General features: G+C 46.1%; 1 pseudogene across 1 annotated transcript; it reads left to right on the top strand.

Moving 5' to 3' along the window:
* Positions 1–3,034: 3,034 nt before the first annotated feature.
* On the top strand, positions 3,035–21,605 carry LOC310832664 (putative methyltransferase; annotated as a pseudogene). Its single transcript, XR_014568613.1, has 6 exons — positions 3,035–3,436; positions 5,021–5,181; positions 18,046–18,259; positions 20,409–20,509; positions 20,932–21,069; positions 21,457–21,605. The product of XR_014568613.1 is annotated as a putative methyltransferase (transcript).
* Positions 21,606–22,703: the final 1,098 nt, after the last annotated feature.

The raw sequence follows: 22,703 nt of genomic DNA, 5'->3' as shown, positions 1-22,703 counted from the left end.
TTGTTTGTTGTTCGTTTCTGGCTGATATAACTCACATAAAATGAAATCAGCTTAAAACCATGGCCATAAGACAATTTAAAAAAATAAAAATCCACAATGAATCTTGAATTTCTCTTGCTGCTTTTATTTGTCTACGTTATCTGCTCTCTATTTGAAAAATGCAACCTCTCTACTGCTTCTGTTATGCTTCATAAACTTGATCGTGTTTTGTTGTGTTTGTCGTTTTGATCTTGAATTCGTACGAAACCATAAAAATCCAATCCAGCTTTAAACCTAAATACCAAACGCCTGACGCAAGAATAGATATGACACTATGAATGGTGTTGCTATGTCTTACTTAGTTATCTCTGTTCCTGTACTCTCAAAGTCAGCTTAGTAGTACCTGTCTCTTTCCCAGGCTTACTCGGTGATTGTAAACCCCGCCCTGGGTTAGCCCTCTATTGCTTTGTTCACGCAGTAAGATTTAGAAACCTACCTCCCCCCCCCCACACACAGTGCCTCCCGTTGCACCAGCACTAGAGCTCCTTTAGGCCTTGCTGCTCAAGCAGAATCCTAGGTGGCAGGAGAACCCTTTTTATCCCCCTCCCAGCCCAGGAGGAGCCAATGGCCAGCATGGGAGAGCCAGCCAGCGGGGAAGGTTCTTTCCTGAGAAGCTGTAGTGACACTGCTGGCCACGTGGGGCAGTGGTCCGCCAGCTCCCGACGCTTTACTGAGAAGCTGCAATGATGCGCCTCACCACTTGGGGCACTGCTCAGCCGTTCCCGAATCTTGTTTTATTTGACCATTTCTAACATTTTTCTCCTCACATTTTCTAACTTCAGTAACGGACTGACCCATGGGGTGGGGTGGGTGTTACAGGGCAAGTTTGCCAAAGATGATCAAAGCTATTGGTCATAGAAGGTGCCCTAAGAGTCATCTAGTCCACCCCTCTGCTATGCAGGACTTTTGGCACACAGTTCGCCATCCAGTTTGAAACCATGCCAGACCCTGCTTAAGCTTTGCAAATGTGCTAGCAATTTGACCACCAGGTCAATCTAACTGGGTTATAAACATGACTTTACTTAAATTGTTAAAGGATAAAGAGTTTTGATCCATGTTTTTAAAAGCGTTGTTGTTGTTTAGTCATTTAGTCGTGTCCGACTCTTCGTGACCCCCTGGACCAGAGCACACCAGGCACTCCTGTCTTCCACTGCCTCCCACAGTTTGGTCAAACTCATGCTGGTAGCTTCAAGAACACTGTCCAACCATCTCGTCCTCTGTCATCCCCTTCTCCTTGTGCCCTCCATCTTTCCCAAAATCAGGGTCTTTTCCAGGGAGTCTTCTCTTCTCATGAGGTGGCCAAAGGATTGGAGCCTCAGCTTCAGGATCTGTCCTTCTAGTGAGCACTCAGGGCTGATTTCCTTCAGAATAGATAGGTTTGATCTTCTTGCAGTCCATGAGACTCAAGAGTCTCCTCCAGCACCATAATTCAAAAGCATCAATTCTTCGGCGATCAGCCTTCTTTACGGTCCAGCTCTCACTTCCATACATCTACTGGGAAAACCATAGCTTTAACTATATGGACCTTTGTTGGCAAGGTAGTGTCTCTGCTTTTTAGGATGCTGTCTAGTTAAAAGCATTATATGTGGCTATATCACAAGCATAAATGTATCTATTAAACATTATCTTGCTAGGTAACCAAATACAGAAGTTGGCCCTACTGCTTCTTCTTATCAGGGATACAAACTAATTAAAACCATGTATTTTTAATTATGACAGTGGAGATGGGATAAAGGAGGAATGCTGTTTCTGGACAGAGAGACTCAGTATTTTGTGTGTGTGTGTGTGTGAACTTGAATCACTTTATCATTTGTTAATTTTATAAGGGCAATTAGTTCCCACAGTAAATTATTGCTTTGACCTAAAATCTAATAAAACCATTAAAGCTGTTGCAACAGGGTGCTCCCGTCACACGCAGGAGGACGGAGGAGGACCAAGAACAAAGGTGTGCCTGCCCTTATACTACATAGACATTTTAAATTCCCTGCCCTGGAGCTCAAGACCACCCCTCCATACATCATACATACATCACAGAAGGGGTGTAACCCCGGACCACCCCCCACAAACATCAAACCTGCATCACAGAAAAGGTGGTCTACAACAGAAATTTGAATGCTGTTGTTTTTCCTGTCTGCCAGTATTAAGTTGTGGGTGGACATAGCGGTCGACACAGATTTCTCCAAGTGGTTCTTAATAAGCTGGAACTGAACTGAACTGAACTGAACTGAACTGAACTGAACTGGACAGCTCAGCTGGCCTACTTTTATAGGCAGCCGGCTGTCAACATTGTAACATCAATTCCCCAAGGTTTTCCGCCTAAATTAACTTACCTGGACCTGAGTGAAAACTATATACACAATACCCCTGGTGGCCAGGGTGAGAACATCAACACATAACACCCAAGTTATCTGATAATGCCTTATCTGATTGCCTTTTCTGGTGGTCTGCCCATTCCTTTGAGATGGTGATTTCCCAATTCCTGAGACAAAGGGAAGGTTCCCTCACCCCCTCCCTCCTCGCAGAGAAAACATTTCGTCACTTTGAGAGTCAAAATGGTTTCAGGACGGTCTTCCTGTGCTGCTCCAGAAATGTGGTCCACATATCTATGTATGTGCTTGGTTGGTACATTTATGAACATTTATAGGGCTTGCCGATCGAAAGGTCGGTGGTTCGAATCCCCGCGGCGGGGTGCGCTCTCGTTGCTCGGTCCCAGCGCCTGCCAACCTAGCAGTTCGAAAGCACCCCCAGGTGCAAGTAGATAAATAGGGACCGCTTACTGGCGGGAAGGTAAACAGCGTTTCCGTGTGCTGCGCTGGCTCACCAGATGCAGCTTTGTCACGCTGGCCACGTGACCCGGAAGTGTCTCCGGACAGCGCTGGCCCCTGGCCTCTTAAGTGAGATGGGCGCACAACCTCAGAGTCTGTCAAGACTGGCCCGTACGGGCAGGGGTACCTTTACCTTTACCTTTATTATATATATAAGACCTTAATTTTTTTATTACAAGGCTGCCCTAGAGGGATTTCAGAGCTGAATCCTTTGCTTCTTGGCTGTAAAAAAGCAAGCCTGAGAAATAATTAGCATTGCACAGTCAGCATTCTGAAAGAGGCAGGCTTCTTTCCGGTGCCAAAGTTCACGACGCTACAGGAAAACGGGGACATTCCTTCTCTGTTCAACATTTAAAAGCGCTACAATAAATTACTTCACTGTTAAAACATTTAAAAACGCACAAAGGCAGACCAGTATCCCTAGGAACTTGCAGAAGTTGCAAGCTGTGCTCCATGACACCATGGCCACTCGTCTGTTTGAGGACAGGGCTCACGCTGCTATTTATCAAAAATACAGGTTTTCCCCGCAGGAGAACCTACAGGGCGTGATCTTCTCGTACCTGGAAGAAAAGGTAAGAACATAATAGTGTGTGTCAGTCTGAACTTATACCAGTTGACATAATTTTATATAAAAGGAGAGCTCCATTATGAACTTTCTTGACTCTGATACTAATCTTTATCCTGAAGATGTCCTGGAAAGCTTCCTCGCCTTCTTAATACTTGAGGAAAAAATTAGCATGGTAAATGATTCCCCTAGAAGACCCTTTCCATAACCTAACATTGGTATATAACAGTACAGGCACTGAAAAACTCCCCCTCCCTTATGTGGGAGTAGTGTTCTGGGCCCCCCCCCCCACACACATATGTGAAAATGTGCAAAGTGGGGAGCACCCTCGAAAAAAACCTCTGAATGCCTGCTTTCTCCTCCAGCTCTCTTCCTCTCTCTCCAATCCAGACCAAAGTATCTGGAGTTGAAGCTCTGGGGGCTGGACGGAGGTTGTGAGGAAAAGCGCTTCCTCCTGCATCAGCTGCTAGACGAAGAGGCTGAGCAGCCTAAAATAAGGCCCTGCTGCACCTCTATCCTTTCTAACTCTACGATTCTACCATGTCACTTTGCTTCCCGAAGTAAATATTCTGTCTCTTTCATTTCTTGTAAAAAAACAATCTTTCGTTATTCCTTTTCTGTGAAAACTTCTAGCAGGCATAAGGCTAAGGGTAAATACATATTCATAACAGACAAACAGAACTCTAGCAAAAGGTCTTAGACCTCTTGGTACTGTGCCTAGGTAGTAACAAGGGGGCGGCAGTGATATAAGAAGAAAATGGAGTTGGCTTTTACCCAGCTAGTTCCTCCCGCCATTTTTCTGTGTCCAAGCAGCCCATGACATTTTGTGTTAATTCACGGCTGGTTTCACTGTGTTCGAGTGAAAACTGCTCATGTATCGGACCTAGATGGGTACAGTGGTACCTCGGGTTAAGAACGTAATTTGTTCCGGAGGTCCGTTCTTAACCTGAAACTGTTCTTAACCTGAAGCGTCACTTTAGCTAATGGGGCCTCCTGCTGCCGCTGCGCTGCCGGAGCCCGATTTCTGTTCTTATCCTGAAGCAAAGTTCTTAACCTGAAGCACCATTTCTGGGTTAGCGGAGTCTGTAACCTGAAGCGTATGTAACCTGAAGCGTATGTAACCCGAGGTACCACTGTACGGCCTTGGGTAAGTCAGGAGTGGGAAAGCCGTGTCCCTCACGATGCTGTTCCTTTGACTACAACTCCCATCCATGCTAACTACTGGCCATGCTGGCCGCGGAGGATGGGGGGGGGCTGTACTGTCTCAACAACATTGGGGTGGATGGGTGCAGGATCACAGGTTCCCTAAAAGGTAAAGGTAAAGGGACCCCTGACCATTAGGTCCAGTCGTGGCCGACTCTGGGGTTGCGGCACTCATCTTGATTTATTGGTCGAGGGAGCCGGTGTACAACGTCCAGGTCATGTGGCCAGCATGACCAACCCGCTACTGGCAAACCAGAGCAGCGCACGGAAATGCCATTTACCTTCCCGCCATTGCAGTACCTATTTATCTACTTGCACTTTGAGGTGCTAGCCTTGCTGACAATGACCTGGTGATGCATTTCTGAGATGTGTCGCTATCTTTTCTCAGAGGGTGAGCCCCGGGCAGCTGGCAGTCGACGTGGGTTGTGGCTCGGGCCAAAGCACTCGGATGCTGGCAAAACATTTTGAGAAGGTGGTCGGGACAGACATCAGTGAAGCTCAGATCGAGGAGGCCAGGAGAGCTCCACAACCGCCCAATGTCTCTTATCTGTAAGTAGGAGCTGACCTCACACGTGTATGGCCGAGAGAAAGCGGGCAGGAAGACGTTTTCCTCCCTCTCCCATCACACTAGAATTCTTGAAGCTGAATGTTGGAATATTCAGGACCAAAGAAAGAAAACACAGCTTCATGCAGCGCATGTTTAAACTATGGAACTCCCTTCCACATGAGGCAGGGACGGCCACCAACTTGGAAGGCTTTAAACGAAGACTAGAGAAATTAAGGAAGAGGCCTATCAGTGTGTTATGTACTGAGTTGAATAGGATCCAAACTGCAGCAGTCTGATTGGTCCTAGAACAATAGGAACCAAACTGCAGCAGTCTGATTGGTCCTAGAACAATAGGATTCAGAATGTAGCAGTCTGATTGGTCCTAGAACAATGCAGCAGTATGATTGGTTGGCAGGAACCACCCAATCATGCTCCAGATAGAAGTGAATCCACAACCTGGTTGGCTTACAGTAGAATTCCAGAATTAGCCAATCATGTGCAGCCCATTGTGTAAATAATGTATATAAAGCAGATACATTGAGGGGACTTTCATTCATTCCTCCTCACCACTATGAGCTGAATAAAGAGCATGAAATCACTTTGCAACTCTGAGTATATTTCACAGTGGCTACTAGCCACGATGCCTCTGCTGGACCTACAAGGTGGGCAGAGTGAAGGCCAGTTTTTCTGACTACCGGAAGCCGCAGGAGGGAAGCTATTTTGCTCAAATCCTGCTTGTGGACTTCCTCCAGGAATCTGGTAGGCCATTGTGAGAACAGGATGCTGGACTAGACGGGCCCTAGGCCTGATCCAGCAGGCTTTCCTTATGTTCTGATGTTTGTGCACACAGATACTTCCAATTACTCCACAAATTAGATAATAAGCATTAAAATATGAAAGTATATTTAAAAAATCATTACATTATTCTATTTAACTTGTTCACACCATACATTTAAAGCGCTATCATACCACTTTAAATAGTCAAGGGTTCCCCCAGAGGATTCTGGGAGCCATCATTTGTTAAGGGTGGCTGAGAGTTGTGAAGAAAGATCCCTCTCTCACTCTCAGATATACCACTCCATACCTATCAAGTGTCCCTATTTCACTGGACATTCATGGATTTACAGAAGGGAATGACGTTCCCAGGTCAATCCTTTTTCACAGGGTACTCTGGGAATTGTAGGTCTGTGAGGGGAATAGGGGTCTCTCCTAACAACTCAGCACCCTCTACAAACTACAGCTCCCAGAATTCTTCGGGGGAAGCCATGACTGTTTAATGCGGTACCATTGCAAATGTATTGTGCAAATGAGGCCTGTGTTAAATGGCATCACCTGATGGTGGTTTTCTGTGGTTTGGTTTTCTATTTTAATGCTTGTTATGTAATTTGTGGCTTTAATCGTTCTGATCTATAAACCATCTCTTTTGATGGAGGCCGGTTTAGAAATCTAAAATAAATCCATCCAGGTTGGTAAACGGCGTTTCCGTGTGCTGCTCTGGTTCGCCAGAAGCGGCTTAGTCATGCTGGCCACATGACCCGGAAGCTGTACGCCGGCTCCTTTGGCCAATAAAGCGAGATGAGCACCGCAACCCCAGAGTCGGCCACGACTGGACCTAATGGTCAGGGGTCCCTTTACCTTTACCTTTTAGGGAACCTGTGATCCTGCACCCATCCACCCCAATGTTGTTGAGACAGTACAGCCCCCCCCCCCGTCCTCCGCAGCCAGCATGGCCAGTAGTTAGCATGGATGGGAGTTGTAGTCAAAGGAACAACATCGTGAGGGACACGTGAGGGACTTACCCAAGGCCGTACAGTGGTACCTCAGGTTACATACGCTTCAGGTTACAGACTCCGCTAACCCAGAAATAGTGCTTCAGGTTAAGAACTTTGCTTCAGGATAAGAACATAAATCGGGTTCCGGCGGTGCAGTGGCAGCAGGAGGCCCCATTAGCTAAAGTGATGCTTCAGGTTAAGAACAGTTTCAGGTTAAGAATGGACCTCCGGAACGAATTAAGTTCTTAACCCAAGGTACCACTGTACCCATCTAGGTCTGATACATGAGCAGTTTTCACTCGAACACAGTGAAACCAGCCGTGAATTAACACAAAATGTTATGGGCTGCTTGGACACAGAAGAATGGTGGAGGAACCAGCTGGGTAGCCCCCAAGGGAAGAAGATTCGGAGCCTGGGGAGTGGTGGTTGCAGAAACCTGAGCTCTGAACATGATCTGATTTACTTTTACAACCCAATTCGTGACTTGCATGTGATGCTTTTGGGGTGGTCTTTGGCTAAGGAGTTGGGCAATTTGTAAAGTTGTGACACACCTTTGTTCTGGGTTCCCTCTCGCCTCCTTGCACGGTGGGGTGATGGTAACTGTGTCGCAATAGAAAACTGCTTCATTCAGTTGGTTCCTGCCTTCACTTGTTCTTCTCTGACCCGTAATGGACTTCAGGGATACTGCATTCCTTTGACGGGGAGTTGGCCTTCTTATATCACTACCACCCCCTTGTTACTACCTAGGGACACTACCAAGAGGCGTAAGACCTTTTGCTAGAGTTCTAATGCTTGCTTGTTATGAATATGTGTTTACCCTTAGCCTTATGCCTGCTAGAAGTTTTCACAGAAAAGGAATAACGAAAGATTGGTTTTTTACAAGAAATGAAAGAGACAGAATGTTTACTTTGGGAAGCAAAGTGACACTGTAGAATCGTAGAGTTAGAAAGGACAGAGGCGCAGCAGGGCCTTCTTTCAGGCTGCTCAGCCTCCTCGTCTAGCGGCTGACGCAGGAGGTAGCGCCGCCTCTGCCGCCGCTTTTCCTCACAACCTCCGTCCAGCCCCCAGAGCTTCAACTCCAGATATTTTGGTCTGGATTGGAGAGAGAGGAAGAGAGCTGGAGGGGAAAGCAGGCATTCAGAGGTTTTTTTTGAGGGTGCTCCCCACTTTGCACATTTTCACTTACGTGGGGATAATAACACAACCCCCACATAAGGGGGGGGCTAGTTTTGCAGTTCCTGTACTGTTATATACCAATGTTAGGTTATGGAAAGGGTCTTCTAGAGGAATCATTTACCATGCTATTTTTTTCCTAAAGTATTAAGAAGGCCAGGAAGCCTTCCAGGACATTTTCAGGATAAAGATTAGTATCAGAGTCAAGAAAGTTCATAATGGAGCTCTCCTTTTATATAAAATTATGCCAACTGTACAAATGCAATGATCTACAGGTATAATAATAATAATAATAATAATTTTTTATTTATACCCTGCCCTCCCCAGCTAAGGCCGGGCTCAGAGCGGCTTACAAGCAATAATAAAAACAAGATGAATGATTACAAACTTAAAAACAAAAATAAAACACAACAATTAAAATGATGGAACATTAAAATATTAAAATGTAGCCTCATCGCAGGAGGAGAAGGAAAAGAAGGGGAAAAAAGAGGGGGGGGGAGGGAGGGAATCAAACTGGCTCCAAGCCAAAGGCCAGACGGAACAACTCTGTCTTACAGGCCCTGCGGAAAGAAATCAGATCCTGCAGGGCCCTGGTCTCATGAGGCAGAGCGTTCCACCAGGCCGGAGCCAGAGTTGAAAAGGCCCTGGCTCTGGTTGAAGCCAATCTAACTTCCTTAGGGCCCGGGACCACTAGGGTGTTGTTATTTATGGACCTTGAGGCTCTCCGTGGGGCATACCAGGAGAGGCGGTCCCGGAGGTACGAGGGTCCTAGGCCGTGAAGGGCTTTAAAGGTCAAAAGCAGCACCTTAAATCTGACCCTGTACTCCACCGGGAGCCAGTGCAGCTTGAAAAGCACTGGGTGAATATGCTCCCATGGCAGAGACCCCGTGAGGAGCCTCGCTGCAGCATTCTGTACCCGCTGGAGTTTCTGGGACAGCTTCAAGGGCAGCCCCGCGTAGAGCGAATTACAGTAGTCAAGCCTGGAGATGACCGTCGCATGGATCACTGTGGCCAAGTCAGGGCGGGAAAGGTAAGGGACCAACTGCTTGATGCGGCAAAGGTGGAAAAATGTCGCCTTGGCTGTTGCTGTAACCTGCGCCTCCATGGAAAGGGAGGCATCAAGGATTACACCCAAACTCTTAACGGAAGGCAATGGCACTAATTGGGCCCCCGCAAGAGAAGGGAGTTGGTCCCTCATCCCCATGCCATCCCGACCTAGCCATAGGACCTCTGTCTTCGAAGGATTTAGTTTCAATCGGCTCCCACGAAACCATCCAGCCACAGCTTCCAAGCATCTGGTCAATGTGTTTGGGGCCGAGTCGGTGTGGCCATCCATCAGCAGATAGAGCTGAGTGTCATCAGCATATTGGTGACAGCCCAGCCCAAAGCTCCGGATAATCTGGGCAAGGGGGCGCATAAAGATGTTAAAAAGCATCGGGGAGAGAATTGCGCCCTGCGGCACTCCACACACCAAGGAGTGGCGCGACGACATTTCCCTCCCTAGTGCCACCCTCTGTCCCCGACCAGAGATAAAAGAGCACAACCAGTTACGGGCTATGCCCTGTATCCCCACGTCTGCGAGGCGGTGGTCCAGAAGATCATGATCGACCATGTCAAAGGCTGCTGACAAATCTAAAAGGATCAGCAGTCCTGACCCGCCTCGATCCAGTTGTCTACGGAGATCGTCTGTTAAGGCAACCAGAGCCGTCTCCGTCCCAAAACCAGGACGGAAACCGGACTGAAATGGATCTAATGCCGATGTTTCCTCCAGAAACCTACCAAGCTGCTCAGCAACCGCTCTCTCAATTACCTTACCCAGGTATGGAAGATTTGAAACTGGGCGGTAATTGGATAGGTCTAAGGGATCTAATGAAGTTTTTTTTTAAGAGTGGACACACCACTGCCTCCTTCAGTTCCCCTGGGAAGGGACAAATTGATAATTTCAACCAGAGGGGTCCGCGCAACATCTGGACACTCCCTAATCAGCCAAGACGGGCACGGATCAAGGAGGCAGGTGGTGGGCCTACTAACTTGGAGGAATCTATCCACATCAGTAGGGAGTATCCGATCGAAATGGTCCAACACTGGACCTGAAGTCATTTGAGGGGCCTCCAGTTCAGTCACTGTATCTAAATTGGCAGGGAGGTCACGGCGGAGCAATAGGACTTTATCCGCAAAAAAACTCGCGAATGCCTCACAGCTGTGGGTCGAATTTGTGCTTAAATTTGATTGTCCTCCTAAGGACGTTATTGACCTAATTATTCTAAAAAGTTGTGCCGGGCGAGAGCTAGCGGATGCAATGGAAACTGCAAAGTAAGATTTCTTAGCAGCTTTCATAGCCATCTCATAGGCTTTCATAAGCGTCCTATAAGATGTTCTTGAGGCTCCGTCACGAGTCCGTCGCCATACTCGCTCTAGCCGCCTGAGATCCCGCTTCATTTTCCGGAGCTCCTCAGTAAACCAAGGGGCCCGGTTTCGACGGGGTCGCAGAGGGCGCTTAGGTGCGATCTCATCAATGGCTGCCAAGAGACGGTTATTCCAGTCCTCAACAAGGTCATCTAATGAGTCGCCAGGAGGAGCAGGGTTCCGCAAGGCTTGTCGGAATCTATCAGGATCCATCAGTTTTCGCGGACGAGCCCAAATAGGTTCGCCACCCGAGCCAGGGAGGAGCGGGAAGTCAATCTTGGCTTTCAGAGCGTAGTGATCAGACCATGGCACTTCCACAGCAGGGAGCATGATCACATCTATGCCAGCCCCAAAGATCAGATCCAGCATGTGGCCTGCTTGATGGGTAGGGCCCAAAACAACCTGGGAGAGCCCTAGTGTTGCCATGGAAGTCACTAGGTCCAGAGCCTGTGAGGAGGGAGCGGCATCGGCATGGACATTGAAGTCTCCCAAAACCAGTAGGTTTGGGAACTCCAAGGCCCAGCCTGCCACCACCTCCAGCAGGTCTGACAGGGTGGCTGCAGGTGTGCTGGGTGGTCGGTACACCAGCCAGACAGCCAAGCTCTCCTTGGTGCCCCACACGAGACCAACACATTCAATGCCGGAGATCGCCGGTGATGGCAGAGCTCTGAAAGAGCAATCCTCCCGGAATAACAACGCTACTCCTCCCCCCCCCCGACTCACAGTCCGCGATTGATGGAGGATAGAGAAACCTGGGGGTGTTATCTCATGTAGGGAGACTACTTCGCCTTCCCGTACCCAGGTCTCCGTCACGCAAGCCAGGTCAGTCCCCTGTGAGACAAAAAAGTCACGCATGGTGGCGGTTTTGTTGCCTATGGACCTGGCATTGCACAGCACCAATGTCGGAGGTGTGTAATCCTTGCTCTTCCTACCCTCATGCCTTGGGATGGGGCGTAGATTGGAAGGGGTACGAGGATCACTGCATCTCGAAACCCTTCGCCGATAGAGATATCTAGCCCCACCGCCATTCCTCCCTAGCCCTTCAATTGTGGAAATCCCAGATCCCATACTAGCCTCCCCAATAGATGGGTAACATCCCCTCAATAACAAGTCATCCTTGGGCCAGGACTCATGGGTCAAAATGGTATGGGAAAGAGGTGGAGGTCTGATAGGGTAAGTATCCCTAGAAGATAAAACCCAACCAACCGCACCCCAAGTGGGGGGGACAGTCCCATGGTGTTTCATTAACTGTCAATCCCCCTTTCCCTCCTGGGTTAATTGGAGGATTATTGGTTCTATCTGTGGCTGTGGAAGTATTAATGAGGTATGTGTTATAAAATGTGGATCACTGGCCAACAAAGAGCCAGATTCAAATTCGGAAGATCTGTCAATCCTGTCTCGCCAGGAGTACAGTAGAGAAGGCTGATCATTCTGATAAGTTTTTGGAACATTAGGCAAAGGTCCAGATGTAGATTTGGTGCTGGATATCTCCAGATTGTCAGCAACATAGAGTTCTTTATGTGTTGTTGGCATGGAAATGTCGGAGGCGCCAAATTCCTCATCTAATTTGGTGTCGTTTGAAAAGGGAACAGGGAGTTGCACTGATGTCTTTCGATGGGATAAAGAGCTGTTGGACGTCTTTAAATATTGTGCTCTAGGCTCTACTGTCCTTATATTTTGGGTAGAAATCTCAGTCTTTATACTCATTAGCCTCTTCTTCAGGTCTTGTAATTCTAGGCTTACAGAGTTCTTTTCTTCCTTCGGGCAATTAGTATTTCTAGTGTTGAGCTTGGTTTCCTTTATCCGCATTAGCTTTGACTCTATGCAAGGGACCAATTGCCTCCTTGTTTCGTCCTTAAATACCCTCACTGGGCGGAGAGAATGGAACCACCATAGGGTATCCTTTATCTCCATGAGTCGATATGGGAGGGTTGATGACCTAAAGGTCATAAATAGGCGCATGGTGTTTCTCAAGGTAGGCAGGAAGTGGAAATTTTCTAGATCTACATTTCGGTAATGGTAATTCAGGAGCTGAGATAAGGACATAGTAATTTGTCTGCGGTTCATCCACCTATGAGTGTATTGGTGAATCTCAAGCATTATCTGGTTCGTTTGCAAGACTTGACAGGACCTCACTTCATCCATAGTTTGAGTTGGTGAGTTGTTAACAGAGTCATTTCTTATCATCTTTTTAAGCCCTTGGGCATTTAAAGGGGAGGAACTAGTATCCAATTGTTTAGACACAATTGTATAAGTTCAGACACACACACTATTACGCCCTGCAGGTTCTCCTGCAGGGAAAACCTGTATTTTCGATAAATAGCAGCGTGAGCCTCTCCTCCAACAGAGGAGTGGCCGTGTTTCATGGAGCACATCTTGCAACCTCTTGCAAGTTCAGACTGACACACACTATTATGTTCTTATCTTTTCTTCCAGGTATGAGAAGATCACACCCTGTAGGTTCTCCTGTGGGGATAAACTGTATTTTTGATCAATAGCAGCATGAGCCCTGTCCTCAATCAGAGGAGTGGCCATGCTTTCATGGAGCACATCTTGCAACTTCTTGGAAGTTCAGACTGACACATTCTATTATCTTCTTAGCTTTTCTTCCAGGTATGAGAAGATCACACCCTGTAGGTTCTCCTGTGGGGATAAACTGTATTTTTGATCAATAGCAGCATGAGCCCTGTCCTCAGAGGAGTGGCCATGCTTTCATGGAGCACAGCTTGCAACTTCTGCATGTTCCTAGGGACACTGGTCTGCCTTTGTGTGTTTTTAAATGTTTTAACAGGGACCTAATTTATTGTAGCGCTTTTAAATGTAATCAGGCAATCAGATAAGGCATTATCAGATAACCTGGGTGTTATGTATTGATGTTCTCACCCTGGCCACCAGGGGTATTGTGTATATAGTTTTCACTCAGGTCCAGGTAAGTTAATTTAGGTGGAAAACCCTGGGGTTTTGTTGTTACAATGTGGACAGCCGGCTGCCTATAAAAGCAGGCCGACTGAGCTGTTCAGTTCAGTTCAGTTCCAGCTTACTATAAAGAACCACTTGGAGAAATCTCTGTGTCAACTGCTATGTCCACCCACAACTTAATACTGGCAGACAGGAAAAACAACAACATTCAAATTTCTGTTGTAGACCACCTTTTTTGTGGTGTAGGTATGATGTTTGTGGGGGTTGTTCTTGGGTTACACCCCTTCTGTGATGTATGTATGATGTATGGAGGGGTGGTCTTGAGCTCCAGGGCAGGGAATTCAAAATGTCTATATAAGGGCAAGCACACCTTTGTTCAGGGTCCTCCTCCTTTCCTGTGTGTGAAGGGAGCACCCCGTTAGGATAAAGATCATGCTTACTAGCTGCTTTGCTTCTCAATATTTTCTGGTTGGCCTCTGTTATTTTCACCTACCAATAGGAACCCACGTAAGGACTCTATATTGAGGCATCTAATCATAAGCCTGCATTTTTTATCAAAGCTTATATTTTTTGATCAGGGCCTGTATTTTAAAATGAGCCTAAAGATTTTCAAATGTTTATGCCAGGCAGAAGACCAGCTGCCTAAGAACCTTGACAATGTTTTTCCTCCTAGACAAGGGGGCCTTCTGATTTATAGCAGAAAACAATTCTCAAAGTCGTATAAAGGGAATTACAGGCTGAGAGTGGACACTGACCTTGCATGTTGCAAAGTACAATTAAGCTGTAAGAGTTGGTAAATAGTAAAATAAAACCATGTGCCTCCCATTAAACTTGAGCCATATTTTCCTAAGGTTAAAAGGCCAAGAGCAAATAGCTGGCAGAAAGGGAGAGAGTATTTTGGGAAGTCTTTTTCTAAAGTTGTTTCTTTCTTAAACTGAGATCCTTTTAAGATTTCTTTTCCTTTTAAAAGGTTATTTATGTTATGTATTAAATATATTGGCTTAAATGTAATTATGCAAAGGATTTAGAAACTAAGAAATGTTAAATTCTTATGCTAGATTCTTATTTCATATAGTTGGAAGAGATCACAGGGGCCATCAGCCACCAGCCCAGCCCCCCTGCCAAGCAGGAAACATCATTAGAGCACACATATGGTTGTCAGGCCTTTGTTTAGAGACCTCCAAAAGAAGGAGATTTTTCAATGATGATGTGAACTCAAGATCCTTGAAGATAAAAAGTTAAGATTAACCATCTGTTTTGGAAGGCAATAGGGCAAGGAGGGCAAGAGGTGAGCTGGTAATTAAGGTTCCATGTTGAGACACATGTAAGATATATTACTACTTATTTGTCATTTATAGATAGAAGAATATATAGCTTTTTGTTTCCCATAAAAGGGCAAAAGGAAATGGGTGTATCTTTTGTGATTGGTTCTAGCAAACAGCCAATAGGAATTTCAACCAGGCTGATTGGACAGAGGCAGCCACAGGAGGAGCAAGGGGGCTGGATTAAGGAAATATAAGTGCTGGCCAGAATGGCAGGAGGCCAGGCCAGAGCTTGGTAACCATATACCACTGTGCCTCTCATTTATTTGTCTGACAAATAAATTACTATTTTAATTTCTCTATTGCTGCGTTGAATATTTCATTCCAGCTAAGCGTTAACCACAAGCAGGGTGCTACAATATGGGCTCTTGGATACCCCATAAGGGGAAAAGGGCAGATTTTGTTTACAACAGCCTCTACTCACCCGCCCCAAACTAACGCTTACATTCGCCTGACTTAAACTTCCATTTGTCACAGCTGCAAGTCTGCAACCAAACAGGCTTGCCAGTTTGGGGTTTTTATGTCGGCTTAAAAAGGCTTCCTGCTATAGGATTCTGGGAATTGCAGTTCAGCAAGGCTGTTGAAAATTCTGGAGGTTATTTTGCCTCCTTCCTTCCCTCCCAGAACTACAGGTCCCAGAATTCCACGGGGAGTAAATTAAGTCAGTAATATGGGTTACAGGACAAGTTTAAGGTCTTAGAATCATAGAATCATAGAGTTGGAAGAGACCACAAGGGCCATCAAGTCCAACCCCCTGCCAAGCAGGAAACACCATCAGAGCACTCCTGACATATGGTCGTCAAGCCTCTGCTTAAAGACCTCCAGCAGCTCTTACTGTCGATCAGCTCTTACTGTCAGGAAGTTCTTCCTGATGTTTAGGTGGAACCTTCTTTCTTGTAGTTTGGATCCATTGCTCCGTGTCCGCTTCTCTGGAGCAGCAGAAAACAACCTTTCTCCCTCCTCTATGTGACATCCTTTTGTATATTTGAGCATGGCTATCATATAACCCCTTAACCTCCTCTTCTCCAGGCTAAACATGCCCAGCTCCCTTAGCCGTTCCTCATAAGGCATCGTTTCCAGGCCTTTGACCATTTTGGTTGCCCTCCTCTGGACACGTTCCAGTTTGTCAGTGTCCTTCTTGAACTGTGGTGCCCAGAACTGGACACAGTACTCCAGGTGAGGTCTGACCAGAGCAGAATACAGTGGCACTATTACTTCCCTTGATCTAGATGCTATACTCCTATTGATGCAGCCCAGAATTGCATTGGCTTTTTTAGCTGCCGCGTCACACTGTTGGCTCATGTCAAGTTTGTGGTCAACCAAGACTCCTAGATCCTTTTCACATGTACTGCTCTCAAGCCAGGTGTCACCCATCTTGTATTTGTGCCTCTCATTTTTTTTGCTCAAGTGCAATACTTTACATTTCTCCCTGTTAAAATTCATCTTGTTTGTTTTGGCCCAGTTCTCTAATCTGTCAAGGTCGTTTTGAAGTATGATCCTGTCCTCTGGGGTGTTAGCCACCCCTCCCAGTTTGGTGTCATCTGCAAATTTGATCAGGATGCCCTTGAGGCCATCATCCAAGTCGTTGATAAAGATGTTGAATAAGACCGGGCCCAAGACAGAACCTTGTGGCACCCCACTAGTCACTTTTCTCCAGGATGAAGAGGAACCATTGATGAGCACCCTTTGGGTTCGGTCAGTCAGCCAGTTACAAATCCACTGAGTGGTAGCATAGTCAAGACCGCATTTTACCAGCTTCTTTACAAGAATATCATGGGGCACCTTGTCAAATGCCTTGCTGAAATCAAGGTAGGCTACATCCACTGCATTCCCTTTATCTACCAGGCTTGTAATTCTGTCAAAAAAACGAGATCAGGTTAGTCTGACATGACTTATTTTTCAGAAATCCATGCTGACTATTGGTGATCACAGCATTCCTTTCTAGGTGCTCACAGACTGTTTGCTTAATGATCTGCTCCAGAATCTTCCCTGATATTGATGTCAGACTGACTGGGCGGTAATTATTTGTGTCCTCTCTTTTCCCCTTTTTGAAAATAGGGACAACATTTGCCCTCCTCCAGTCTGCCGGGACTTCGCCTGTTCTCCAGGGATTCTCAAAGATGACTGCCAGTGGTTCTGAGATCACATCTGCCAGTTCTTTTAATACTCTTGGATGCAGTTCATCTGGCCCTGGAGACTTGAATACATCTAAACTAGCCAAGTATCCTTGTACTATTTCCTTAGTTATTCTGGGCTGTGTTTCCTCTGCTGAATCATTTGCTCCAAATTCTTCAGGTCGGGCATTGTTTTCTTTATTGGAGAAGACTGAGGCAAAGAAGGCATTGAGGAGTTCAGCCCTTTCTGTGTCCCCTGTTTGCATTTCACCATCTTCTCCTCTGAGTGACCCCACTGTTTCTTTGTTCTTCCTTTTGCTACAAACATACCCATAAAAGCCTTTTTTGTTGCTTTTAGCCTCTCTAGCAAGCCTGAGTTCATTCTGTGCTTTAGCTTTTCTGACTTTGTGTCTACACGTGCTGGCTATTTGTTTGAATTCCTCTTTGGTGGTTTCCCTCCTTTTCCATTTTTTGTACACATCCTTTTTTAATCTTAACTCATTTAAAAGTTCTTTAGATAGCCACCCTGCCTTCTTTAGGCACCTTCCATGTTTCCGTCTCATTGGTATTGCCTGAAATTGTGCTTTTACTATCTCCCTCTTAACAAACTCCCGGCCATCATTAACTCCCTTTCCTTTTAGTATTACTGTCCCTGGGATCTCACCCAGCACTTCCCTAAGTTTTCTGAAGTCGGCTTTCTTGAAGTCAAGAAATTGAGTCCTAGTATGCTTGGCTGCTCCTTTCCACTGTATAGTAAACTTCAGAAGAGCATGAACACTCGTGCCTAATGATCCTTCCACTTCTACCCCACTAACCAGGTCATCAACATTGGTTAGGACCAGATCTAAAATGGCTGTTCCTCTTGTTGCTCCTCCCACTTGCTATTGGTAACATTGAGAATGTCCTAACTTGTACACACTAGTCTGGATGCTTTGTTCCTTGGGAGGAGATGGACTCTCATTTGTACTGTATGCTCCTAAGGTTCACTGGATGTCTGCTAAGCCTTTAGTGTGAAGGCATTCATTGTGGATTTCTATTTTTTTTAATTGTCTTATGGTCATGGTTTTAAGCTGATTTCATTTTATATGAGTTATATCAGCCATAAACGAACAACTTTTCCAGCAGGCTCCGAACAATCACCTTGTCATCTCCTCCCACAGGGTGTGCCCTGCCGAAGACCTCCCTTTCGAAGACGGCTCTGTGGACCTGGTCACGGCGTTTGTGGCCGTCCACTGGTTTGACGGGCCTCGCTTTCTGAGGGAAGTGGACTGAGTTCTCAAGCCGTCAGGCTGTGTGGTCTTCAGCTCCTACAACCAGCACATGCAGTTGTGTTACAAAGATTGTACAGACGAGTTAACAGAGATCTTCAGAGACGTCAGTCCATTGCACAGGCCTGCCTGCCCAGACCTTGGACCTGAGGTCCACCTTCAGACCAAAAATCTCAGGGCCATCCCTGCCAGTTTTCTATCCCCAAATGTCTGTGGGGTTGTTGTTTTTAAGTGTCTTTCCTGCTGAAGGACAGCAGAGTCCTTCAGTCTAGGTTAATTGAGCAAACCTAGAAGTCCTGGATGCATTTTAATCCCTCCTGCAAAACACTGGCACTATGGAAAAGAATATCATTTCAGGGCCTAGGCAAGGACATGAAGGGGATAAGAAAAATTCATCCCACCCTCTGAAATCTTTGCCATGAGAAGCTCTTATGGTCAGCTTGCTTTACGTTTTTGGGAGGAGTTTTAAGACCTTCCTGTGGGGCTGTGGGTTAAACCAAAGAGCCTAGGACTTGCCGATCAGAAGGTCGGTGGTTTGAATCCCCGCGATGGGGTGAGCTCCCGTTGCTCCTGCCAACCTAGCAGTACGAAAGCACGTCAAAGTGCAAGTGGATAAATAGGTACCGCTCCAACGGGCAGGTAAATGGCGTTTCTGTGCGCTGCTCTGGTTTGCCAGTAGCGGGTTAGTCATGCTGGTCACATGACCCGGAAGCTGTACGCCGGCTCCCTTGGCCAATAAAGCGAGATGAGCGCCGCAACCCCAGAGTCAGTCACGACTGCACCTAATGGTCAGGGGTCCCTTTACCTTTACCTTATGCGGAAAGATTTGTGACTGTGTGGCTATTTTCTGTTAGTTTATTACAGTAATATTTTTAAAGCCAGTTTCTACAAAGCACCATGACTTTCAACACTTTTAGTAACCCCCGCTCAGTAATTAAAATATTCCATATATATACACGCACACTACATTGTAGCTGTCAGCCCTCCCTCATTTGGCGGGAAACTCCCTTATCCCAGCGCCGTGTCCCGCTGCTGTCCCTTATTGATGATGTCCCTTAAAATTTCCCGGGAGGAAAGAGGCTCCAACTGTGTTGCTTGGCTGCATTGCTCACCCAATAAGGAGTCTAAGAATGACTGGGGGGTAGAGCTTGCATGCCTGGTGCTGATCAAGTTGGCCACGTTGCCTGGGGACTCGCCTTTGCTCAGCGCTTCCCAGCGGAGAGGTTACGGTGGTTTTCCTTGCTGCATCCCCTTTGCTGGGTTGCTGCACTGTGGGAACCACCGCTTGAGGCTTCATTTGGCTTCTGGCTGGGCTTTCTGCCTTTGTCTCAGAGGGGCTCAGAAGTTGAACATGCCTGTGCCTGGAAAATCCCTTATTTTAGCTGCTGATCCCTTATTTTCGAGGCTGCTGGTCTCTTATTTTCAAATCTGTAAGTTGACAGCTATGCGCCACATAAAACAATAGACCTCCAAGTGGTTTACAAGGCAGTCTAAAATATTACAGTCAAACCTCGGCTGTTGACCATAATCCGTTCCAGAAGACCATTCGGCTTCTGAAACATTCAACAACCAAAAAGAAAACGGAAGCCTCAATACTATAGGAAAACCCAAAACAAGCCGCGTAGCATGTTCGGCTTCTGAAAATCGTTCAAAAACCAGAGCAGTTACTTCCGGGTTTTCGGTGTTTGGGTGCCAAAACATTCCAAAACGGAGGCATTCGGGAACCGAGGTCTGACTATAATTTGAAACACCAATTTAAAAAACATTATAAACATATACACAAAATAAATAAAACTGACCATTTCAAACTAAAACCTAAGTAGGCATGCAGGAATGAAAATGTTTTTAGCCAGATATGTCAATGGGCAGGCAGTTCCCAAGTGCTGCCACAATAAAAGATTGATTTCTTGTAAGTGCTGAATGAATGTTACGTGACACTTGTGAAAGGGCCAGTTTTGCAGATCCCAGCCATCAAATGGGCACATACTGGGTCTTGAAATACTTTATTCTATAGGCTGCCACACCTAACACATTTCCCTCAATGCTTTTAGACTTTCCATATAGGGAGCATCTGCATGTTGACCATTTTTCTATTCCGGATTTCTGCACCTTTAACAGCTCAGCATCCTTTTTTATGCAGCATGCTTTGAACAGTGAGATTTTTGCCAGCATAAAAGAAATGACTGTGGCTCCCCCCCCCCCGCCGCCCCTTCTCTCTCTCTCTCTCTCTCTCTCTCTCTCTCTCTCTCTTCCAGATCCAAGACCAGTTTCTCACCTTTAGAAATGAAAAGATCAAATTAGTTGAGAATGATTACCAAGAAATCTTTGATTCTTTGCCATTTCAGGAGAAGAAGAGGTGAGTGGATCAGGCCCTTTTGTACAATGGACCCAGCCATGCCAATCTTTTCAGTCTCCTGCTAAAAACATTTCTGTTCCACCAAGCGTATGCAAACTATTAAGAATGCATCCACAGTTGTTAAATGATACCTGTTTTTAACTTTCTTTTTTGTTACCAATTTGCTGAATTTGTAAGTTGCATGGTTTTGTTGCTGTAAACGGCTTTGATATATTTTTATGACACAGCAACGTACAAATATTTTTGTAACTAAACAAATACAAATTGGGAAGTCCAGAACAATGCTGTCAAAGTCACTAAGTTGAACAGCCACACTCTCCTGAGCAAACATACATATGATTGACACCACTTCCGTAGTCAAAGGATTTCGGTACTCTCAACTCAGCCCCACACATCTCCTAAAGCTTTCTGCTTCTTTCCAGGATGACGGATATTTTCGATAAAATTCCCCTGAGCGTTGCTGACGTAATAGGATATATCCAGTCACTCTCGCCGTACCGACTTTATCTGGAAGCCCAGCCTGAGGAGGCGAAATCACTTCTCCAAAACACAGAGCGAAGGTGACAAAATCTGTTCGCTGGAGTAAGCCAAATGTGGAAGGGCCAAGGAACCATGGTTAAGTCAGGGCCTGTAAGACAGAGTTGTTCTCCCTGGCCTTTGGCTTGGAGTGTTGCCAGATGCCAGTTATTCATTTAATCTGTGCATTTCCCCACAGCCGCTGTTTGCCGCATTTTATTGTACCAGTTTGTCGAAGAGGCAGCCTCCCAAATTCTTCTAAGTATCTCGCCATTATTCGCCTGGCTGCCGTCAAAAGACAACTTGTTTGAACCGTGAAAAGATGGACCGGGGCTAGCTCTGGACATTTCGAGGTGTTTCGTCCAGTAATTCATTTCAATGAATCCCGGAACTGAACCCTGGTTTCTGCTCTCTTGCTTTCCTTTCCCTAGGTTTCTGGAGACGATGGGCGTTTCTTCTCGGGATACCCAGCTGGAGTTGCGCACAAAGCACATTTGCATCTTGGGTTGCAAGAGCTCCTGAGAGGAATGTCAGTCTAAATGCGCAGGGCAGGGCGCATGCGTAGGAAAGCCGGATTTGGACCCCAGCAGGTTGTGATTCCAGGGTTCCATTGATTTCAAGGAGAGTGGGAGCTAGATGCTATCAAAGGGCCAGGAGCCTTCTGAAGCCACCACTTCCTTGCAGCAGTGACTGGTCTGTCTCCTTGGACCTTGTTCCAAAAGCTCTCTGCAAACGATCCGTTTAGCCCACTGATAAGAGCTGGCAAGCTGTTGGGTGAGGAGAAAGAGAAAAGGGTGTCAGGGAGACTCCCCCTGCCACCCATGTGTTGAAGCAGAAAACAAGAGAGCTGGGTGTCGGAACGGTGTTAGAACTCAGTCCTGAGTTCAAATTCCCATTCATCTATTGAAGGTCACTGGGTGGCTTCCTCTGAAACTGGAGGTCGGTGTCATATTTTACCTGCTCCTCTCATGTAGAATCATGTGCACTGAAGTTTATCGTGTTAAGAATCTTTTCATTTAGTATCATAATAAAACAGAACTGAGTTTAATAGAGAATTCATTGTTTTTGTTTGTTGTTCGTTTCTGGCTGATATAACTCACATAAAATGAAATCAGCTTAAAACCATGGCCATAAGACAATTTAAAAAAATAGAAATCCACAATGAATGCCTTCACACTAAAGGCTTAGCAGACATCCAGTGAACCTTAGGAGCATACAGTACAAATGACAGTCCATCTCCTCCCAAGGATCAAAGCATCCAGACCAGTGTGTACAATTTAGGACATTCTCAATGTTACCAATATCAAGACCTTAAACTTGTCCTGTAATCCATATTACTGACTTAATGTACTCCCCGTGGAATTCTGGGACCTGTAGTTCTGGGAGGGAAGGAAGGAGGCAAAAAAAACGTTCAGAATTTTCAACAGCCTTGCTGAACTGCAATTCCCAGAATCCTTTAGCAGGAAGCCTTTTTAAGCCGACATAAAACCCCCAAACTGGCAAGCCTGTTGAGTTGCAGACTTGCAGCTGTGACAAATGGAAGTTTAAGTCAGGCGAATGTAAGAGTTAGTTTGGGGCGGGTGAGTAGAGGCTGTTGTAAACAAAATCTGCCCTTTCCCCCTTATGGGGTATCCAAGAGCCCATATAGAGTCCTTACGTGGGTTCCTATTGGTCGGAG

The sequence above is a fragment of the Podarcis gaigeae genome (genome assembly GCF_964106915.1).
Source record: "Podarcis gaigeae genome assembly, chromosome: 15".
NCBI lineage: Eukaryota > Metazoa > Chordata > Lepidosauria > Squamata > Lacertidae > Podarcis > Podarcis gaigeae.
The sequence above is the reverse complement of the archived record's forward strand: the minus strand, read 5'-3'. Positions and strand labels throughout refer to the sequence as shown.